The following is a 9,003-nucleotide window of genomic DNA, read 5'->3' as shown; positions in this document are numbered from 1 at the left end:
GTATCTTAATAAATCTCCTCTAATATGCACAGGTGGTTATCAAAAGAAAGGAAACACCATACACAAATAAAAGAATTGTTATTAATAAGGGGAAGGGCCACTTTTAACATATAATACAACTTGGATTCACCTGGGAATCTAATCATCAAATTTCTAAATAGTGATTAGAGGAATACTGTACCATTCATCATGGAAATATTGTGAAAGTTCCGGGAGAGATGCGGTTGGATGATGTCGATTCCGGATTGCGCCCTCTAAACTAGACCTTAATGATTCGATTATATTGAGGTCGGGGGACTGTAAGGTCCAAGACAGACATTTCATTTCATCCCCGTGTTCATCAAATCGTGATTGGAGAAAAGCCGCTGCATAAATAGGAACATTATCATCTTGGAAAATTACATCTCCTGCAGGAAACTAAGTTATCGTCACTGTAGATGATATTTGGTATTAATATTTGAGACAAGTGACTTAGGAATTGCTGCTCTGCCGTAAATCTTCTGCTTATGAAGTTGCATCCTAGCTGTAACTTTCGACACTAGAGAACCCAGATGCTGATTGGACACTGCTGTCACTTTAACTGCCTTTTTTTTTAGACCTTAGAATTCACTTCAGTACCCGTCTTTCTCTATCACTCATCTTCTCCTTCAGTCAACTATGTTGATTTGCAAAGCTTTTATTGCCGCATTGTGTGTATGTTGCACACAATGACTTTAGACTCGAAAAATGATGGACATCTTGGAAGTAATTTAATAAATATCACAGAAGAATTTATTACAGCAAGAAAAATTATTTAATATTTAAAACCCCTGAAAGAGAAATTCTGATAATTAATTCTTGATTAACTGAATTCTCTAAGATGTAACAGCATTTTTCAACCGAAGAAAACCAAACGACTTAGATGAATTCATGAAATAAGTTCATCTAAGTCGCTTAACTGTTAACTTAAATTAACTTTACTGTTAACTTAAATTTCAACAATGATAACTACTGCTGCAAATCATGTCCAAATAATTTTCACACTTTTGTTAAAACTAGATAAAAATTGCGTGATGAATTAAGGCATAAAAAATAGCTTCCAGATGGATGTTTTAACTCTTCGAAGTACATCTAGAATTAATTTTTAATAAATTCAAGTCAAATGTTTTGCTAAATAAGGCACTAATAAATAGTGCCTTATTTAGTGAATTCTTGTATAGAATCCGCATTGTAAGCGATTTTACTTAGTATATTTCCTGTTTGTACGGTAGATAATTTCTTACTTCATCAAGTGCAAATATTCTGAAATTTTGTTTTTATTGGTTGCTTTCAAGGAAAATAGAATATTTTAATAATTTTCGAGCTTTTAATTATCACTTAAAATGTTATTTTAGTTAAAACTGCTTTCACAGAAGGGGCATCATTTGAATATAAATTTAAGAAACTTTAATTTTTAATTTCCCTAATGTTGGTAACCATGAATTGTGAAATATATTAAAGCCTAAAATGTGGAAATTAATAATAATTTCTAATATTATAGAAACAATTTTATTAATAAAGTAAAAAGTGGGGAATAGAAAAAGTTTCCTTAATCGAAAAGTAAGCAATATTATAAAGAAATAAGACACAATACATACGTATGAAATGAATTCTTGTATAATCATTGAAAATTAAAATTCATTATAAATGTGATTAAAATTCCAGTTTACTTAGTATTTCTATGAATTTTATACTTTAACCTTTTTTTTATGACATACATATTTTTTATAAAAAATAATTAAAGTAAGATATAGCTATTATAAAAAGATAAGAATTAACCATATAATTCTTTTAATTAGAATAATACTGATGAGAACAAAAATCTCTATATATAAAACGCTAAAGTAGATGGCACAGAAATCGCTTCTATTACTAATTATCGAATGCAACAGTCAAATGTAAAAGGTCGACGTAAAAATGCTTAAGACTGGTTCAATTGAAAACTCTTACATCTGCATTTAATTCAACGCATTGCTCAGATAATCAGTAGCACTGCAAAATATGATTAGAAATGCAAGGTAGAGGGCTCACTACGTCACCAAAAATATTTAGTCAGATGTTAGAGGATGCAAAAGAAATCAAAATAGTAGGAAAATGCGTCAAATAGAGCCTTTAATCGAGTGTGAATATAGGCGTAACCGGTACTAGAAGGGTAATCGCTGCTTGCTTAAGTTAATTTGATGCTCATATCTTGAAAAATTATTATCTTACAAAAATAGTGCTTGCATTATATTAAATTTTTAAAATATCATTTTAATGATATCAATTTCAATTATTTACAATTTTTCTTAATTAAAAAAAAAAATCTTTTAAATTTAAATTTGATACACATTCTGTAATATTGTTTTAAATATTACGATAAAATTTCTCATATAAAACATTGAATCGCAGGGTTTTGACAGTGTTAAAATTAAGATTGAAAAAAAAAAAAAAACTTCCTTCTTTGGGCCATATATCTAATGTGGGATTTTCACTTCCATTTTTATTTTCCAGTATATACACTTTTTAACTTGCACATGCAGTAATATATAGTAGACTGATTCAATTAAATTGATGTTTTTCAGTAATATGAAGTAAAAACAAAAAATGTTCGGAAAAAATTGCATTCCACGCTGACCTTTTAATATCCTAAGAAATTTTACTATCAGAAAGAGCAATTTGGTCACCATAGATCTCTAATATTTTTTATTCCCCTAAAATATTAAATATATATATTTCACACATCTGGAAAACTAGAATGTTAATAGAAGGCAAATTTCTTAACGATGAATTTTAAATGACTGTTTCGAATATAAATAAAAGTTTAAAGCCTGTCTATATATTTTTATAGTGGTTTGTGTAGGATGCTGCAGATGAAGCGTGACTGCATTTCATTTCCGTACAAGACTAGCATTTTATTCACTTTTTTGAGAAACATTGAATATCATAAAAAATAATGATTAGAGCCTAGAAAATAATAAATATAAAAAAAAAAACTTTTTAACATTGTATTAGGAAGGTTAAATATTTATTTGATCCAAAATCTGGTGGTCAAAGCAAAAATCGTAAAAGCGTGGCACGCAAAAAACAGCTGTAAAGCAATAACGTATTTCGTAAGAAATTAAAAAATCCCAATGAATCAAAATATAAAAATTAAGATATACTTTAAATGCACTAACGATTAAAATTTACTTAGAATATTTATCTCTTTAGGAATTTCGCTTTGACCTATAGATTTTTAATTTAATTTTTTTATGTAATTTTAGATAAATGCTTTTTAATGTGTTTTTGTATTTATTTTTTTCCTGAGACTTTATCCTAAGGACTATAAAGATTAAAAGTGCAATTATACTAAAAATAATGTTAATATACAATATATTTTTTAACTAATATCATTTACTTTTTACACATGACACATTAATGGGAATTATATAGGGACAGTTTATTAATCTATAAGGTATTATAAAAATATTCAAAAGTCAAATTTTATGAAATCATTTTGAAAGTTTTTATAAGAATTGCGCTAAATTTAAAAAAAGAAAAGATTTTTTTTATTCTTGTATTGTCTCTTAAACAAGTGTGGCAGTTCTCTGTGCGTGCATCTATTTACATCACTCATAAAGCCATTAAAGCATTCATAAACGTTGTAATACGAAATAAATAATTCTTGTAATACAAAAAACTATGAGTTCCCAAACCTCTCTCTCTCTTTATATATATATATATAAGTTACAAGTAGCTATTTTAGTTTTTTAATTACAGATAACAAGTGAGTAGCTCTATTACTTTTTGTTTTGCTGCAATCTACAAATTGAAAAAATTTAGTTTGTTAGTTAAGTAGATTAACATCTCATTTTGAAGAGACGCGAAGGTTATCTTAGATCAAATTCAAGAGTATTTAAATGTTGACAAGAGCGACAAAAGAGGCAGCACATTCAGCTTCACACTAGCGGGCAGATTTTGATTCTAAGAGTCATTATAGAATACCTGACCAGTACATAGGATAGCTCTTCTGTAGAATTAGACATCCCACCTGCCACACTGGAGGAAAGAAGGTGAACAACTTTTTGAACATAAAACAGTTTCTCATCCCGAATTGTTTCCAGGAATTTATGAATTCTAAATAGCGCTAATTTTTTTTTTTTTATTCTTTTTGCCTACTCATCATAATTGATGCTAAAAACTGGCGCTCACTAAAAATTGTGACTCTCTTTCTTCTTCGGTCGCGAAGTCGGACTCTTTCCACGAGCTCAAAATGACCCACAAAGATTGTAAATTTATTGAGAATTATTAATATTAGTGTCACGTTGCTGCTATTTATAATAATTACTCAGATAAGTACTTCCTTTGCCTCACTCATCCCTTCACAATGCCTCGGAGTTTATCCTTCTTTAAAAGATAGTCTTATTGCGCATCTTTTAGAGTTTCTGCCTCTTATCGGGGCTTTAACTTATCAAGAAATCTTTTGATATAAATAACATGTCTTTTGAAGGGGAGGTGGAGAAACAGATCTTATAAATTACTTTATATTCTGATGTACTTATTACTTCGCATTAATTACTTGAAAAATAATTAGCCTCAATAGTTCGTTATTAAACAAGCATAACTTTTTTTTCAATATCAAACGTATCAAATTTTATTAAATAATTTTCAAATTATTTTAAGATATTAAATTATTATTATTATTATTATTTTCCTATAATTTTATTCATTTTTATTATGTATTTATTCGTTGCTTGATATTTGTTCACACTAAACTCGTTCAGGACTATGATCACATGTATGTGATCACACGATTCTCCCTTCACTCTCCATGGTATCATATATGAGACGAGCCTTTCCATTTTTATCTACCCACGATCACGTCGGTGTAATTTCTGTTTGGAACGTTTTATTTAAATTTTTAAGTAACACTAGATAGACTCCGTTATAAATTTGAAGTATATCTTTCAGAGTTTTGACCTTCAATATACACTTTTGATTCTGAGCACTTTTTTTTTTTTTACTTGATTCAGTGTATTTAAGCATAGATTAGTCGTTTTCAGTTTCGGGTTCGCTACTTAGTATTTCGTATGTTTTTTATCCGTTCTGTTTTGCCTTCCCATTACGAAAAGAGTGAAATACTTAACAAATTATATATGGCATTTGAGCTTCGTATGCGGGCAGCCATTGGTCTTTGTTCTGCGTTTCTAGAATTGACATATTTATTGGTATAAACAAACGGCTCTCTAAAAGTGCACTTTTGATTTAAAGGGGGGCACTGTCGTTCTTGTCGATTGCTTAGGTTTTCTTCGTTAGGAGAATATCGGAAAGTGCGTTCACATGACTGTCGCTGGGGGTGAGAGGGAAATATTATACAATTTTTATATTTATAACTTTGTTTTAATGTGTAATAGTTAAAAGTTGAGTGTTTTACTTATTTCATTCATTTCTATTAATGTTATAGTCTTTATATTCATATTAAGCAATAGTTTATTACAAATTTTACTTGTAAAATTGAAGTCATTACATTAAAATGATGATTTTATATGAATTTTACTATAAAATTAGGCTTAACTGCGAAAACTGAGTGGGCCTGTGAAGCTTTCGGTCCTGTGAGAGCGCTTCGTTTTCCGCACGCTAGTCCTGAAGGGGTTTTAAGCAAATATATTGCTCAATTAAAAAAAAATTAAAAAATTGATGTTCGATATTTATTTTCAAGTATATATAGACCAAATAGGCAATTACATAAATCTAAAGAAAATACAGAGAGGGTTTATAATTTACAATCAGGCAAGACAAAAATTTATTTGCTATCAGTCTCAGAAAAGTGACAAACTGTATTTAAAATTATTCGGGATTTGAAGTTTAAATCTCTTCAAATAACAGAGAAATCTGAGATGATTTATTTAAAATTTAACTTCATAAATGAACGCTAATTGCATTCATTATTTGAAACTGAATAATTAAAATACTTAGAACCATTCCTAGTTTTAATTGCGAAATGATGATGATCACATGAACTAATATTAATTACTACTTAATATCAAGTAACAGAATAGAAAGAGAAAAATCTGTTTACATATTATTTAATGAATATTGTAATGATAGATTATTACAAACAGAACAGCAGAAATTTTTATCAGTTCTATTTATTAAGAGATACACAAATTAATGAAACCTTGTTTATTGAATACCAACATGCATGAATTTGTAGACGAACTCTTATGACACTGAATGAGTGATTAAATTAGGAAGCTTCTTGTAAATGCTGGTTTCCCTTTACAGAAGTTGTGTTGCAACAAAATACAATTGAAGGATTATTAAGCATACTTAAAGGGTTACTCGAAAATCATTAAAAGTTTAAAATAAAAAGTTTTGATGAATTTATTCATCAAAAAGAGAGAGAGAGAGAGAGATTTCAAATATATTATAGGAAGGAATTCGAATCGGTTTTCTATATTATTACATAAGAAGTGATGCTTTCAGCAAGCTATGGCAGTTGGCTTCTTTTGTATTATCGCGGATTCTAAAAATCTAGTTTCATTTATTCTTATCACTTTTGAGGAATTAAAAAAGAAAAAAGAAAAAAATGTAAGAGTTAAAAAGTCATTTTCAAAAGCCCTTTATACTTAAGCATTACATGAAAACTTTAATGATTGTGTTTGAGGATTTTTAAATATTTGATTTATTTTGTTCAAATCACAAAATGTTTTAAGGAATTTCTACCTGTTTTTCAAGGAAATTTTTGTAATTAAATGCTGATAATTGAATTTAATAATAATAACACTCAAAAACTCAAACCCATTTTATTTTCGCAATTTTTTCCTCAAGTTTCACTTTTTAGAAACGAATTATACTAAATATAGGTATGAAAATCGGAAACATACTATCAAATTGTACTACTTTTCATGTGAATTTTTCAACATAATTTATATGACTACTACATTTTGATTATTTCTTAAAAATTAGATTAGATCGTATGGAAAACATAAATTTCTGAACTCTGAAGCAACAGATATTGCTTTTAAAAATGTAAAACAAATGTGAAAGATTTTAAATTTCATAATAAAAATTGTTAACTAATAAAAAATATTTGGCATTTCAATCGACAAACTTTATTTTTAAACGTTTCCAGATTTATTAGATATAGCAATTGAGAAAGCTACCCGGGGAAAGTAGTTCAAAAATCGATACATTGATGTTTGAAACAACTCATAGATGGCAGCATGAGTGCTGATTTCGCTATCAGTCCATGTTTATTGTTTTGCATTTTGTTTTCCAGGACGATTGGTAAAGAGAGTTCTTAGTTGGCGGAAGCTCTTGGTGAGTCATCTTGATTATAAACTCTGATTATCTTAATCTATTTATAAGTATACGCATAAATGTATATAGTTATTATAAGGAATGTAACTTAATTTTCTTTAGCATTAGATTGATTATCTTGTAACTGTTTTCTCTTCAAAAATGGAGTGATGGATATTTTTTCCTTGGAAAGATGAAGCATTGAAAACTTAGAAAAGTGGATATGCTTCTTCAAAGTTCGATTACCTTCAATTCAGTCTGATAATTACCAAAAATAATTCATTCTCACAATTCCATAAATTTTCAAGATTTCATAAATTCATTCTTATTTCCATACTGCCATTTATTTTCCCTCGTGTTTTATCAAATATTTGACTAACAAAAGAATTGGACGTCCTTATTCATCAACAACTTAGCAGCATAGTGGCGTATTTCTTAGAAGCATGTAATTAAAGAAGTAGCCAATATCCATTCTGCTTAAAAGTTCAGATTTTTTTTTCTGATAAGGTAATTCTGATATAATATTTTATATTTATATTAAAAATATAATTCTAATATATTATTATATCGTAATTATATTTTCCACTCGTGATCCTTAAATACCGTAGGAAAATTTCAACAACTGTATTTTGAGGAAAGAAAGCATTTTCAAGGTAATCAAGTGTTTTAAAGTATATGAAGATGAATACCTAATTATATGTATATATATATAAATAATGCATGAAATATGTTTTTAAATAACTCTTAGCAGTTTTCTTAGTCTTGAATATTTTTTATTGCCATAATTAAGAACAAATAAATTTGTATTCTAATAAGTTTTATTTGAGAAAATTACGTATATTACTTTTATCAAAGTAATACAAAAAATAATATTTATTATATTTAATTCGAATTTTTTGAATTCTTTATAATATATAAAAAAAATTCGTGTAATTTTCGTTAGATTTCTTAACATTGAATATTTGATTTGTTGCGATTTTTGTGATTTATTTTTTCATAAAAGCTTAGAAACAGATGTGCTTTATCTGAGAAAATTACGTAAATTACTTTATCGAAGTCATGCAAAAAATTGTATTTAATACATATGATTAGACATTTTTTTTAATTTTTTCAATTCCATTAAAAGCATCTCAGTTTTCAACTTCTTTGCATAATTTATATATATATATATATATATATATATATATATATATATATATATATATATATAATTTTGGCTTTCTTTCATTTCTTCCAAAATGGTTCGAAAAATATTTTACTTTTGTCTTAAATGCATGGTTGTGAAATCCTCTCCCCCTCCACAGAAAAATATATCAATATGCTGCAAATAAGAATAATAAAATAAATTAACGAGTATTTTCCCCATCCATGAAAATTCAAACTTTTTAATATTAGGAAATTCAGAAATATTAATTATTTAATTAATGAATAGGAATGGAAGGAAATAGATCATTATTTTATTATATTATTCACGTAATTTTTTGATGGAGAAGAATACTTAAAAAATTGTAATGGTATGATTAATGGTAATCTTTCAAAGACGTTTCAGTCTATCAAACATTTTTCTTTCAAGAAAATCTTTAAAATATTGAATTTTTCTAATTTATATTGCGCTCAAAAGAATCTGATACATATATTTGGAGAGGAAATAGCAATACTTCTGAAAAAAATGAAATGCGAAAATTAGATAAATTTAGTAAAAAAGTGGAAAGCTCAAAATAA

This window comes from Argiope bruennichi, chromosome X2 (assembly GCF_947563725.1).
Source record: "Argiope bruennichi chromosome X2, qqArgBrue1.1, whole genome shotgun sequence".
In the NCBI taxonomy this organism is placed as follows: domain Eukaryota; kingdom Metazoa; phylum Arthropoda; class Arachnida; order Araneae; family Araneidae; genus Argiope; species Argiope bruennichi.
The sequence above is the reverse complement of the archived record's forward strand: the minus strand, read 5'-3'. Positions refer to the sequence as shown.